The 13306-nt window shown below is 41.5% G+C and overlaps 1 protein-coding gene across 3 annotated transcripts in view; it reads right to left on the bottom strand.

The window, feature by feature from the left end:
* The window catches only part of REPS2 (RALBP1 associated Eps domain containing 2), a 124475-nt gene that overhangs the window by 110680 nt on the left and 489 nt on the right, over nt 1-13306 (bottom strand). The window lies entirely within an intron of this gene.

Raw genomic sequence — 13306 nt, 5'->3', positions numbered from 1 at the left:
GTTGAATGTGTATCTAAGACCTACTCTACAATTTTGCAAAACAGGAGGGAATAAATGCAGAGTTAAACTCTGCAGCTGGTCACCAAGTTAGTTACTGCACAAACATTTTATAAGTGCTGTGTAACTTTAGTGATTACTAACTGTTTGCAAGCCACTTAAATAAACCTAATCAAATAAACCAAACCTTTGTAAGAGTCATAAAAGAAAAACTACTCCCCTTGGCTCCACAGTCCTTCATTACTTGGCTAGATGCATTTGTTGAGAACAGAGCTCCAAGCCAGGAAAAAAAAAACATATTCCAGATGACAAAATATTTTTCCATCAGGCTATGTTTCAGAGGTAGATCTCTTTCATATTGGTGATTTCTTATTGTGACTAGAATTTGTTGGAATTTGAACTGAGTACTCTTTATTTTCAGACACGAGTGTCAGTTTGAAATGGTGAATAACCTATAATAACAGAAAAAGTGTCAAAACCTAGTGTGCTTAATGTTAGGAGAAAATAATGAAGTATAGATCTTAAAGGGTCATTATCAAAATTTCTTTGTGTGCACTAAAAGTGGAGAGCTTGGGAAAAGGTATGAAAGGTTTCATTTTATTCTGCAGCTGACCTAACATCTGCACCCCTGATTATATCCAGCAAGAAGAAACAGTTTGGAATATGTATTTGCAAGGCTTACATTATTCATCATTAAAGTGTTTTTGTACCCTGAGTGACCTGCTAAAAGAATTCTGAGTTTGAATGCTTCTTTTGGGGGGCTTGGGGATTTTTTTCAGTTTTTGCCAATAAAAAGTAATACTTCTTCATATAAGCTTTGTATCTTCATATAAGCTGAGAGACATTCACTTACCTTGTTCTTTGGGATATTGGGAGATACACTGGTTAGAAAGCAGGAGTAGTAGCCTTGGGTCAAAGGCAAGTATCCAGGCGTGTGAAAAAACCTTCAGTTGACTTCATTGCAGAGTGATAATTAGTTACACTCAAATTATGGCCCTTGAGGTAATGCACTGGAGAGTAACTCTGGCATGCAGTGCCAAGTTTTCTGGGGCCGTAGCCCTGGATCCTCAGTCTAGTATGCTCATATGTACTGCGAGTTTCTTTATAGCGAATGGCAGAGAAACTTTTTTTGCAATTTCAGTGGCTGTGTAACAGAAACATTAGAATTGGTCTGGATGGAAATGTGCACACAAAAGCACCAGTAGAAACAATGGAGCAAAGCAGCAAAGCTGTAGCATGGTAAAAGAGCCATTCCTCTTCCTGTTATCTCAGCATTGAGAGAGACTGTAGTCATAAAGATATGTGAAATGAAGAAACAAACAGAACAGGCTGCAATCTTGTTGATGATTTATGGAGGATAAAATAAACAAGGTTGTGAGGCAAAAATATTGACCCATAATAACTGCTGATGCCTAGAGAGTATAAAAACCTGTCCAAATGAAATTTATCATCTCTAATGAAGAGGAACCCAAGAGATGTAGTGAGGACCTGAAAGCTATTTGCTGTTGCCATCCATATGACATACAGGTGATCCTGGCAAAATTGATCAGGCATGCACGTGTCTTAGTGCTTGAAAGTATGGGTGCACGACAGTGTGAATGGGTAGAATCAGCTTACTTAGGGGATTGTAAATTAAAATAATGTTCTGCCTGCCAAAGGTCTTTTGTTGTACTAACAACCTACGAGGACTGTGTATCTCCTGTTGTGTAATATTTTGCTATGGACTTACTTAACAGGTTTGCTGTTGTCTTGAGCTGAATGGTTCAGAAATTCTGACTCTGTTCTCACAACACTTCATTCAGATATTTCAGATTTGGGTAATTGTGGGCAAATGGAGGTTTCCCAATATAAATAGCAAGTCAAACTTAGCTGATGGTTTTGAAAGTGAAATCTGATAATTTGGGTGAAAATGTATGGCATGATTGCTTATGCAGAGTAAAAGTTGGCTCTGGTAACTCTGTTAATCTCTTGCAAATCAATATCCTGAATTGGTGTGGTCAGTTCAGTTGATATTATACAGCTGTGTATAGCAAAATGGCACAGAAATTATTTCACAGTTCATCCTTCAGCAAACAAACTGTAACTCAGGACATCACAAGAAACAGCATCTTGTAGCTACTAAATGTGTTTTTTCCATGTTCCTTTGCTTGTTCTTTTCATATCTGCTTCTTTTTGGGGAGAAAAGGACAATTTTGGTGGAAGGCAATGCGCACACATACACAAACCCAGATATTTCCTATCTTTAAAAAATATCTAGAAAGGTAGCCAATTTCCCACTTCCACAGAACTCCACAGCATTTTCTGGAGTAAAGCTTAGTTAGATATGGCTTCACCCAGCTGCCAGTGCAGATATACTCTGAGTGCTTCTAGCCTTCACTTTCCCATAAGAAAAATAGTTTGCAGAATGCTGTAACCTTTATGGGTATTTCAGCATTACTCTATGCAATCAACCACACGTCAGTTGCTGTGCAGTTTATTCACTAATTTTTGTAAGGAGTCTTCTTTTCTTTTAGCTCAGCAGCAACACCTGTGCCAAAAAGAAGTTTGTTTTTTCTTCTCTTTTAACACAAATTATCTCTGCTAGTAAGAATTTCTGAAGTGATCGAACATGATCCTGTTAGCAGGAGACTGGTCAAAGACCCATTAGAAGTCTGTGCCTTATGCAGAAAGATCACTTAGTAGGCATTGCCAAGGTCCTGCTGCATTCTAAACGCAAAGAAATGAGAATCCTGAATAGTATTGCACCTTATTGTATGGCACCAACTCCCAAACCAGCTCACTGCCCAGCACTTGCAAGATTTCAGTATCAGCAGATGATTGCTCACTTTCCTCTGAGACAGTATGTACTATGGCACTACTTCAGGCTTCCTGCAAGCTGCTGTTATCCCAGAAAAAAGACGGACAAGCTGATGTCTGAAAAAAACCAGGCATCATGGCATATTATTACATGCTGCCCTACCCCACTCAGAAAAGGTCTTTACACAGACTTAATTTTGTATTGTTATGTGAACAACACACAAATGCCATTATCAGTTACTTAGAAAAATACTACTTAAATATAATGTATTTTGAGTATTCTCTTATATTACAATAGCTTTATTGTCTTCATAGCACATTTTTAAGTCCTTCTAAGAATGAATTACAAGTGTGGCATGAATCCTGTGAAATGGTGTTTAGTATTCTTTTATCCCTTCTTAAGAGGAGGGTTCTGTGCTTTTAATTGTGGCATTACTTTTTTGTTTTTCCTTGCTACTAAATGCCCACATTGCTACTTATTTGTATTGTATTAAAAAAGCTTTGTTGAATAAATGTGCCTGGGATTTGTGATGAAAGGTGGTGAAATTTATTGCCCTTAATTCTTGTGGGAGTTCAGTCCCAATGAAACTGGGATTATTCTGTGACCACCCTCTCTGACCACCTACCATCTCCTACATTTATAAGCCTTAAGACACAGCACTACAGGAGAGGCTGTGGGTAGCTGTACCAGTCCAAGGAAAAGTCTGAGGAAAGAACCAGGTTTCACCTCTCTGGGGCCCTCTTTTTCCTTGTGGTTGACTGTCAGTGTGCTACATTACCCTTTAACAACTTGTGGTAAATTCTTCCCTTCCCTTTCCCTGAGTGTGTGGAGACAGTGGAATGTTTCCATATTTCAGTCCACCAGCTCAACTCTTTGTGTTCCCCATGATAACAGAATATTTCTCTTCTGAACTCTTCTGTGGGATCTGAGAGCGTGCTAGGCCTTTATAAAACACATACATCAACAGTATACTGCCCCTAGATATTTCCATTGCGGAGCCAAGTAAGTGTGGAGGACAGACTGATGAATGACTCCATGGCCACACATGGGAAAGAAGGAAAAGTGTTTCCAAATGTTCAGTTCAAACCTGTAGCATATTTTTTAAAATTCTCACATTTCAATTCAAAATCCCCTGAGACAGAATTTCTGACCTTCACTATCTTTAACTGTGTGCTTCTATATGTCCCACTGCCAAAATGCTGAGTAGGCATTTGAGATTTACCTTCAATACATCATTTTAGCTTACAAGATGCTTACTGTGGATTCAGAAACTTTGTCCTGAAATATGTGCAATTTCACTGCAAATATTAAGCAAAGTATATAATGCTACCTGAGCAAATGACACTGAAGCATTATAGATAATTGGATATGAACATGTTTAAGAAATAGAAGCAAAGAGCACTTGAAAGTCTACCCAAAAGCTGTATTCCTTTCAGCAAAAAAAAAAAAATCAAAGTATCAAGTTAATTTATGTCTACCACTAGCAAGTAATACCATGCAATAGGAGTGGATCTGTAGAGTAAAACAACGGGGTTTGAGGACCTTGACTCCATGCTAAATATATTTGTGGGGGTGGTAATTATTTTAGATTATCTTTTATCTGGTTCTGTACATCTACCCCCTTCACTAGCAGATGGAACATATTTCTGATTTAGTTTCACTCAAGAAGGATCCAGTTCATGTGCTCAGTGACCAGTCTGCATTGTAAACCAACGTGCTCCAAGTGGGGACAATCAGAAGGCTTGCTTCGAAAGCTCACTCCTGGTCCAAACTGAAATGTTAAAGTTAGCCCCAGAAGACTTACAATCAGGGTTCTGAAGTAACTCTTTTGGGAGGTAGCTAATTAAAAAAAAAAATTATCTGAAAAGTTATCTATCCCTTTTTTTTCCTACATACTTGTTTCATCTGGGCACAGCTCTCCTATAAGCATTCACAAAGCCACTTTGTATCTCTTTCAAATTCAAATTTCAGATTCAAATTCTCTTTCTATATTTTCTCTGCTGCCAGGTAGGTTGCAACCATGAGAACTGGTTATTTTGCTCATCAGTAATTATCATCTTGCACAGTCCCATCTTCCTGTATTCAACTGTCTTGTTCTCAGAATCTAAGAGTAAGACAGATCTCCAGGTCAGTAACTGGCATCTTCCTACAGTGTCTGCAGAGCGCAGGCAGAATGAGGTGCTGACCTATGGCTGTGGTATGCAGATGTAACAGTAACACACAACTAATAACAGAGCCATTCTGGCATCCAACATCTGCAATTGTGTCACTCCTCCAAAAAAGAAACAGGGTTATTCACACCCTCCTTAACCTCCCATGTGCAATGGGCTCTTAAAGCGAGAGAGAGCCAAAAATGACTTCTCATATGGTATCACGTGGTTTGTACTTGTATCCCTAAGCTTCAGCAAAAAACAGGTCCTTCTAAAGAACCAGGGCAGTAGTGTTATGTTAAAAGTCATCAGTGCTTTACTGTTCCCCCACTGCACCTCACAGTAGAGAATCAAGGAAAAACACAAAACAGTAAAGCCAAACGTTAGCATTCTGGGCATTTGGCTAGAAACCTGAGCTCGTATTAGCAGTCATCAGTTCTGATTCCCTAAATTACTTTGGCCAAGTTGCTTAGGCCCTGTTTACATTACATTTCCAGCTGTATGGAGAAATAGTTCAAATATGAATGCTTAGATTTTTCTAAAGCCCCTAGTGTTAGGGATTTCCTCAGCTGATGGATGCTTAGTCTCGGATACCTTTTAAAGAGGCTCTCTGCAGTATCTCAAATCACAAGATGCTTTTAAAATTCAGGTTTTATTTAATTTGATCCAGTTGTGCTGCCTCTCAGCAAAGGAACAATTTTGTTAAAACCTTTTCCTTTAAAAAAACTCTTTGAAGAATATTTTAAATGTGTGTCAAATAAGGTCTTAATGGTGTCCCATGACACTGGGAGTTCCTGTACTCATATTTACCTCAGTTGTCTCCCCCCAAAGTCCTAATTATATATCCTGCTTATACCAGGAACTAAGTAGAAATTTTAAAGCTTTCCTTCCATGCCAGTAAATGAAAGCATGTGAATGGAGTTTTCACCTTTTTTCTCAGATTCTTCATCTGCAGGAGACAGACAAGTGGCAGAGAGACAATACTACTAGCTGGCTGTTCAGGGAATGCTCCAGATGCAGCAGTGAACCAGCAGTAGAGTGCAAACATTGACTTGCCATGGCCTGTGGTGTAATCTCACGATTGGTGCAAACTAATCTGAAACCAGAACCTGAATGGAGCCATCCCTGCTCTTGCCCATGGCCATGTGCTCCCCTTGGTACAGGTTTAAGACCAGGAAGAGATGCAGTGAGTATGATCAGCTTGATCCTCTGAGGCTGAAAAACAACTCTGCTAAAAAAAAAAAAAAACCACCTAGACTGGGGATCTGACTCAGCTCCTCACTGACCTTGTGGTTGTTAGGGCTGGGCAAGGCAAGGACAGAGAGTGGTGAGCAAGAGGAGAGACCAGGTCTACTCCTTTTAACATTTTTATGGTCTTAGATTGGCTTAAACTGTTCATAAAAACACACTCCGAAACGTATTGCAAAATGGCATTAATAGTATTGAAATGGCCCCCGAGGGATATCAGACAGACTGCTAATTGCGAGGTATGTTTAGGTACAGTACTGACTTGACAGGGCAGTGCCACTATCTTTTTTTCTCCTGTTTCTGAACACATGGCTATGCCACTTTAGCTGCAGACACTGCTGGGAGTAACTAGCAGAAAGAGCAGCAAAGTTTATTTTCTGGGTACTGTAAGATGCTTGGGTACCCACCAGTTTTAGAACTGACTGCAGAAATGTAAACAGGCACCAACCTGTTCTCAGCAGATCCTCTGTCTGCCTGCTCCTTCTTTCCTTACATGATGTCTGTAACATGCTGGGAACCCACAGTTCCTCTGGCCCCAGCCTCTGCCTCCCAAAGTAAAAAGCTGCACAGGCATCTGACGTAGCACCTATCCAGTAATACACATTCTGCAGGACTATGGTTCTCAGTATTTAAAACCTTTGGAAAGAAGACAACATATAAAAATCAAGATCTCTAGAGCTTCCAAAGACTACACATGAGGGTGTTCTTCCCTAACGACTGAGTAAATCAAACAGCACAAACAAAAATCTTCATTACCACAGAAACTGATCAGTGAGCTGAAGCAGCTTGGCATGGTTCCTGTCTCAGTGGATTCACCTCTGAGATATCCAGAACCTTGAAGATAATGCCGTTATTAATTGCTTCAAGTCTCAAAAGAGTTAAGAGTGAAGAACACAAAAGGAAACCATATGGTGACCTCTCAGAGAAGTCTCTGAAGAAGAAGGCCAGGCAGTTCAGGTGGGGAGAGACATTCCCGGAGATTAGGAGGCAAGAGCAGAGATCATTTTCCTTCATTGAATACTTGAAGAGGCTTTTAAGCCCTAGAGTGGAAGTTGAAGAGGAAATGGATTATAATAAACAACTCCCTTTCACCTTCTTTGGCACAGAAGGCTTAGGCTTTCCTGTGCTTCACGGTGCTGCAGTACATCATTGAGAGCAGCAGTTTGCCTCAACTCCTTTCCATATAACTGAAAACAGCAGCTTCTGGATTACAGTTTCCTCTGATTCCTGTGACCCAGACACAGGCTTGGAACTACCAAATTCCTGCTCCCCATGTTCCTCCAAGATTACAAGGAGGAAGGCTAGGGCAACAAGCAATGAGAAGCTCCATTGAGCTAAATCCTGGAGGCTTTAGAAGTCTGATGTCTCCTTCCATTTTATTGAAAATCTCCCTGTTGGCACTCATTTAAGTGTTTGTACTTCTAAGAAAATAGATTGTTTGTTGTACAAATTTGCACATCTGCAACTTCTATCAAAAAGCCAAATTATTTTCTGCTGAGCAAAATACTCTCTGCCATTTCTTTTAATATCCCTACAGGTCTGCAAACTCCACATATGTGCAATAACCTGTCCAGGCCAGAGCCTGCCGAACTACAGCAGACTATACAATGACAACACACGTTGGAAATACATAGCGTGCAAACCAGCACATATTGCAGCACTGTTTCATAAGATGACCTGTTAAAAACTACTCACACATTCCCCTGGCCTTCTGTAATTCAACCAGTTCCTCTACTCTGTGCAAAATTAATAAAAGTGTGCCAAGAAACTTATGTAAATGTTGATATCTATTTCTCAAATCATTTACAGGCCATTCTATATGGAATTATTTTTTAAAAAGCATAAAAATGCTAAAGAAATGCCACGCAGCACAGAAATAGCCCAGCAAGCCCAGTTGTTGAAGGAATATTGCCCTGTCCATGCAAATACCAAAAAATATTCAGCAGGGTTGGACTTATTAGTCTTTGCTTAGTGCAGTGTTAATGCTACCTCAGGAAGGGAAGGAGGGGTTTGTTATATGAGAACAAGCTTAGTTTGTACCTTACAGCATCAAAGGTAAAACATTGTATATTCCCGAATATTGAAGGAATGTACAAGACTGCTATAGGATTTCTTCTCCTTTGCAGCATGAAGTTCAGTGCAATCTGCAGTGGTTAGCTGGAAGTGTGACAAACAGTACTAATTATCCGAAACTTCCAGCTCATGATTTCCTGCTACAGCATCTCAATGGTAGGAACAATCCCACCTAGAAGGTGCAAGTGGAGTATTTATCAACAATGCTGGATAAAATCTCAGTGTGTCATGCCTTCCCTTAAGTACTGACATTCCTACAAATGCACTTTGTTCATTGCAAAGTGAAAGCTGTCATTTGCACATGGCTATGCAGCCCACAGATGTTGCACATCAGGATAAAACACAGCCATGGCTATTTAGAAGTGAACCATCAGAGATGCGCTATCATTAGACAGATCCCAAACTGCATGTCACAGAGAACAAGTCCAAGACACTGCTACAGCTCAAGATTTTTTGTGACAGCAGGGTATTGGTTAGGTGTGATTGATATCGGGGAGATGATAATTGCTGGGTACATACAAAGAAATATTGGGTGAGCAGTTGTCATGGTTTGAGCAGGCCCAAAATCCAATTCTGATTCCTAGCCCCCCACCCACATCTCAACCCCATGTGAGATGGGTTTTCCAGACAAAAACACGAGACTCAATATGGGGGAAGGAATATATTACAAAGACTATACACATAAATAAATACTATAATACATTGCATACAATCTTAACTCTATATCTATCTCTACCATGACAGTAATATTTACAATGGGCCAAATCTCTTCTCCCTCCAAATAAAAGTCCAGGAGAGAAGAAGAAGAAAAGACCCCTTCCAGTCTCTGAGCAACAGGTCTCTCTCTAGGCAGCAGGCTTTCTTCTTCTCTTTCAGGCAGCAGTTGCAGCTGGATCCTTGCCAATACACACGAGGGGGGTCTCCAAGCCCCTCTCGGCCCTCCGTCTTCAAAACGGGGGTCTTTCCGTGGACTACGTAACCCCAGACAAGGTCGTTCCACCACGGTCATATCACGAAGCACGGGGGTCTTCGTGACAGTCTGGTATCTTCAGGGGAAATCAAGCCCCTTCACAGAGCTTCTGTGCTCTGCTTCAAAGATGGCTGCCAGCTTCTCTGAAGCTGCAGCAAGGAGGGGGGGGGGGAAGCCCAAGGTCACCCCCTCCACACACATTCCTTTGGCCATCCTGGCTGAGCTCTCAGGAGGCCGGAGCTTCTTAGCTCCTCTCTGTAGTGCATACTGCACTTTAGGACTCCACTCAGTCCACCACCCCCTCCTCTTTCTCAGAGGGGTCTCTAGCGAGTTTGGGGGTTTTGGTTTATCCAGTTCTTACCCCGCGAAACTCTGTTCCTGCTGCTGGCTTGGTTCTCTTGTCCTGTTGCTGCTTTTCCTTCTCCTCAGACACCTCTGTGTCTGCCTTAGCTGCATACCGGCTTGTGTTGCTCCTTTTGGTCCTTATCAGTTGGCTCTTTGCCACTGCTCTTCGGACACTGCTGTTCTGCTGCTGCTCCGTCGCTGCTCTCAGCGTCTCCCACTTCTACTTACAGGGGAGAAACTCCCCCAGCTCCTAGCTACAGGCACTCAGTCCAGTCTGACACTGTTCCGAGTCCCTGCAGCCCCCAACCGGGGGCTGGGGGGGCAGAGGCCCCCAAGGGGCCGGAGCCCCTTCTCCTCGTGACCTCTACAACATGGCCACCTCTTCTTCTCACAACCAGTACCACTGCTTCTCTTCCGGTCTCCAGAGATATGTTTATATTTTGCAGGAGCACTGATTGGGTCAAGCCCCAAGGGTCACCACCCCCTGGGGGTTACCACTTTCAGCTTCAGGGGGAAACCTGGTTCAAACCACTACAGCAGTGGGGAAAATAAACACAGTCATATCTCAAGAAATTCTGAGTGGATGTTTGCATCAACTAAACGAAGTTGTGCTTTTCTTATCTACATGTTTGATGAAAATGATGCTTTATTCCAAACAGGCTACTGAGACTATGCAATGATAGCAGATATATTGGAGAATAATAAATGTTGAGACTGCTACTTTACTTTTGCAATGGGCAATTTTGAGTTTTTGTGCAAACTTGATTTTCTTTATACAGTTTTCTGACTGAGATGGTCATTCACAGTAATACCTCCACCTACATGCTGAGTTGTGCTACAAACATCCATCAGCTCTGCATAATGTGTAAAAGACATAAGTAACAGCAAGCCAGCTGATTCTTTGCAGCGTAATAAATCAGCATACTTGTCTTCAAGCTGAAATTAACAAGTGCATATAATTCTTCATAAGTATATCTGGCAGTTTGAAGCATGATGCAGCACGTACAATTGAGGATGCAGGACGTGGTGGTTTGTTACTGAAATGAAAACACAATATTTCATGCTTAGGTTTGAAAGAAGTATAGCTTAACAAAAATAAAGCTTATGATTCAAGTCACTTTTTTACTTCAAAACTAATTTGTGGTACATTTTACACATACTGCAAGTGATGAACAACAGCCTTGGATAATTGCTTTCCTTAAAAAGTGTGGGAATCAAAGGATATGTTTTAGATGTGTGGTCACAGATGTGACCATGCTGATGAATTGCAAATAACCAACATAAGAGATGATGATGTGCTGTCTTTGATAGATGTAGTGTTATAAATTATCTTTTCCATGACAATCTCAAAAGGAGAAGAGCACTTAATAACAAGATTTTTGGTGCGCAGATTTAAATGAAAAGAAAATGTGGTTGCATGCAAATGTGATTGTTAACAAGAAGAGAACTGTGCTGGTCACTTACCAGCTATTTTGACAGCTAGGCATGACAGGTTTTGTTCACCAAAGCTAGTACTAGTTCTGGAAGCCTATTACAATCCAACTCGATTTCCAGATCCTAAATAGAGTCTGCAAAAATTTGTGGAGGGCTGGGGAGTAATTCTTCACTTATAGTTCAGCTAAGCCCCACATGACATCATTGACGGGTAATCTCGTCCATCATTTTTCAAAACTAATTCACATTTTCCCCATCATATTCCAGGTAAGCTGTGGTTACAAGTACTGTTTACAGCAAAAGGACTAACAGCATCCCATCCAAATGTTCATATATGCTTCATCTTTCAAGAGGCCATGTAATCACCCTTCAGTGAGAGCTAACAGAGGTCACTTAAAGCCAGGAAGCATGACAGAGATTTCCTTTGTCCAGTATCTGAGGTTTAAGTGATCAACTCTCTGTAAAAACATAAAGGCTCAAGAAGGTTCTGTCTTCACCCTCAAATGTTTTAGAAAGGCCTCAGCACTTTGTAGAAGTAGGCGCATACTTGGCAGCAAATTCCAAAGCAACTAGTAAGCATTGCCAAAGGGAAGCTGGTGCCACATCTGGCATGGCCAAGGCCCTGTGTCTGTGTTAACACACTCAGTCGTGTACTCCTATAGAGCTGATTCTTGTACAGCTCCCAAGTAATTTAACAGGATTCTCATTTTGAATAAGTAAGCCATGCATAGGTTTAATTGTAATTTGTGCAGGTTAAGGATAAGATTAATATATAGTTATTTATCTTCACAGAAAGATTTCTATTTTTTAACATGCCAGCCAGAAAAGCAATGTTGGGGAAAGCTTCCTGTTGGAGGAGCTGGCTGCCTTCCTCAGCCTTCTTTCCCAATTCCCATGCTACAGCCTTTGGCTGCTATTGCCAGCCTCAGATTCTCCTACACATAAACATTTCCCTTAACTGGATTCCTTGTTTGAAAAACTGGAGACCAGACCCTAGAAGGCTCAGCCCATGAAGAGTGTTCTCACAGAGGGGAAATTAAAATTTAATGCCAGCTATTATTTGGCTGTTTCCCTCTCTCTCCTGCCACTATCTCTAGCTAAGCACAGTAAACTCCACTACAGAGCTGATTTCCTCCCCTTCCGGGACTCCAGGCATATGAGCCTCAGTGATACAGAATTCATCTCTGTCAGTTTAATACTGAAACAAGAATTCATTTTAAGACTGTAAGTCACAATATGGCAAGAAAACACTTGCAATTTGGAGACAAAAAGTTCCTTAGAATCTTTAGGGGCATTTGGGACAATCTAACCTGATTCCTAACTACCTCTATTTCCATTGTTATGCTGGAAAGTGTAATTAGAGGCCAGAAAGATTTACCCTGGTTAAGGCTGTTACCTGTGGCAAGCACTGTTCACTTAAGTTGAATTGAAAGCAGTTAAATTAAATCATAGAATCAGAGAATGATGGAATGGTTTGGGTTGGAAGGGACCTTAAAGGTCATGTAGTTCCAACCCCTCTGCCATGGGCAGGGACAACTCCCACTAGACCAAGTTGCTTAGAGTTCCATCCAGCCTGACCTTGAACACTTGGTCTTCTCTCTAGTGATAGCTGAAAGGAGAGATCAGCAAGGCTGGGCAGGTGTGGTGGTAAGGCTATATGTTTGATTTGTACGAGGGTAAGGCTGTATGTTTGATTTGTACATGGTTGCTCAAACGTGTCACTCGCCACAGTATGAGACACCACCACTGACCCTGTTAGAGAGCAACAGAATTTAAAACCCTGGTAACACTGACTGATACTGCATGTCTGAGGGTTCAGTAGTGCAGTTCAGCACCTTCCATGTCATAACTGCAACTAAAAAATAGTTCAAACCTACATTTCTTTCAGAAAATGAAGCAACATTCAGCACCACTGCTGAAAAGCAGTAACTGTTCAGCCATGGCCTCTGTAACCATATTTACTTATAGATTTACTTACCTGCTCTAGCGGAAGGTACTCTCCTCATGACAGAGGGGTTGGAATAAGCTGATCTTTAAGGTCGCTTCCAACCATTCTATGATACAATGATTCCATAATTTCTAGTTGCGAAGTGGGACCAATATCTAAGTTTTAAATATGATTTAGGGCTTATTACCTAAGACAGAGCTAATACCGGTGCCCTCGGCGGCGCTGCTTTACCCACAGCCCCACCTTGCGGCCACAGCACGGCAGGGCCGGGCCACCTCCGCCTTACCGCGGCCCGCCCGGCCCCTCCTCGGCCCCTCCTCGGCCCCTCCTCGGCCCCTCCTCGG

The sequence above is a fragment of the Neopelma chrysocephalum genome, unplaced genomic scaffold (assembly GCF_003984885.1).
Source record: "Neopelma chrysocephalum unplaced genomic scaffold, ASM398488v2 Primary Assembly neopelma1_76, whole genome shotgun sequence".
Lineage (NCBI taxonomy): Eukaryota > Metazoa > Chordata > Aves > Passeriformes > Pipridae > Neopelma > Neopelma chrysocephalum.
This window is presented reverse-complemented; position numbering and strand designations above follow the sequence as displayed.